Source organism: Poecilia reticulata, chromosome 12 (assembly GCF_904066995.2).
Source record: "Poecilia reticulata chromosome 12, P_reticulata-male-v2, whole genome shotgun sequence".
Taxonomy (NCBI): domain Eukaryota; kingdom Metazoa; phylum Chordata; class Actinopteri; order Cyprinodontiformes; family Poeciliidae; genus Poecilia; species Poecilia reticulata.
This window is the reverse complement of record NC_088841.1, coordinates 31,725,567-31,727,603: the sequence shown is the minus strand read 5'-3', so window position 1 is coordinate 31,727,603 and position 2,037 is coordinate 31,725,567.

The following is a 2,037-nucleotide window of genomic DNA, read 5'->3' as shown; positions in this document are numbered from 1 at the left end:
GGTTAAACTCATAAGAAGAAACCATAAATATGTACTATATCTCCCAAATAAACACCTTCTTTAACCTTTCAAAAGCTGTTCATTTTTGGCCATTTTTGTGGTCTTTGAAGGGCCAAAATGTCATGCGGTGCTACTGTTTCAAAAATCTCTTTAAAATTACATTAAATCTGTTCAAATATATTTTCTTTCCTGTTTGGCATAATTTCCAAAGTCTTTTCTTCATCCTGTACAAATTTTCAAAGCATTTTTTGTTATAATTCCATATAACATTTAAACAAACTTTGTCCAAAAATGTCATTTAACAAGATATCATGTGGTGCGTCCAACAAGAAATTCCCATTTTTGGACTTATATTTTGAAATCCAGTCAAAAACAGGAGGTTGAATCATCCAACAGTCTGCCAAGAATCCCTGGAGACAGTAAACAGGTTTGTTTATTTTTCTTAGATTTGAGATTAGTGTCACTTTTAGCAGTAGGTATGTAGTTGCCATATTCGGGTATCATGTGGTGCGACCACCAAAAAACTATTAATATTTAAATATACCTACTATTTTCTGTTTTGATTATAAATGTTATATTTGCCTTGTATTTGAAGCTAGGTTGTTTTTTTAAGTAGGCAAATTATTTGCCTGTTAATGACTAAACATGAAAATATAATTTGGTGTTACCGTTGTAATGACACATTTATGTTTTGAAAAGGAGATTCTGGGCTTTTATTTTTGATTTCAAGACTCAAATGCAAAAGCAATACTTTGTATTATTATTTACAGTATAGGTTTTGTGCATGTAGGAGGCGGTACTGCTCCTCCTTCCTGGTCGCCTCCTCTTCCGCCTCGTTCAGCTGCCGCTTCAGCATGCGCATCCCTGGGTCATCTGACAACCACAGACAGCATGTTAGCATGTTGCTAACGTTCACATGCTCTGTCAGAGTTAAATAACGTAAATTATATTGTTTGGTTCTCCTTCTTCCACCGACTCTGAATCTCCTCAGAAAAGTTTCTCATGTCTGTCTGTCTTAATGCTTTTCACAGACTCAATGTCCTCAGAAACAGGAAGTCGTCTGCAGCCAGAACAGTAGAAGAGCTGATGGGTTTGGACCATCATGATGTTGGAATAATAATAGTGCCGACTGAATACCAACATGAATCAGCAGCATTTTAATACTGGTGGAAAAAAGACCCAAACAGGCGACAAGAAGGTGAATCAGTGACAAACAGTCTCCACAGCAGAGAGATGAATCACGGCTCTTCCTCCTCCTCATCCTCCACCACCTCCACTGAGTTCTAATGGGTCGGTTCAGATCGTGTGTGAAGATCAGACACCAGAACAGAGGCGGATCAGAACCAAAGCCAGCAGCTCTGCTGAAGCTCAGGAGAACTCTGAGTCCAGATGTGGACCCTGGTCTCCTCCAGAATCTCCTCTGTTCTGCTGTGGAGGAGGAACTGTGTGGCTTCAGTTCTGCAGCAGGACCTTCTCAGCTGCAGCAGAAGAAGAAAGGACTTCCTGTGTTCAGGTTGGATAGAAACCTGGATCTTTTTCTAGCTTGTGGCTCTGCTTCCAGCGTAGATGTTCTCCAGGTTCTGGTCTGGATCTAGTGGACTGTAGAGCTCATCAGGTTTCCTCTCATCACTCTGAGATCTTCAGCTTCTTTAGATTCAACCTGAAGCTTCTTATGACAGCTGCAGCTAATATTTAGCATGATGTTTATTATTCTAGCCTCAGTGTTTCTGTTCTTCATGTGACTCCACTGAATCCAACTGTGATGTCGTCACTTCACAAGTGATGAAGATCCATTTTTCTTTCACTTCCTGCTCATTTCTTTCCAAAGCTCCATGTTTTCCAGGAGGAGCTTCAATGTTCTCCAGCTCTTTAGATGATGAAGGAACTCAGACTGACTCCTCTCGGCTGGTGCTCCAGGTGAGCAGAAACAAACATGGAACAGTGGAGAACCTTCCAGGAGAGGCCGACCCACCAGAACCACTAAGAGCTCATCAACGACTCATCAGGAGGTCCAGAAGAACCAGAACCACAGCTAAG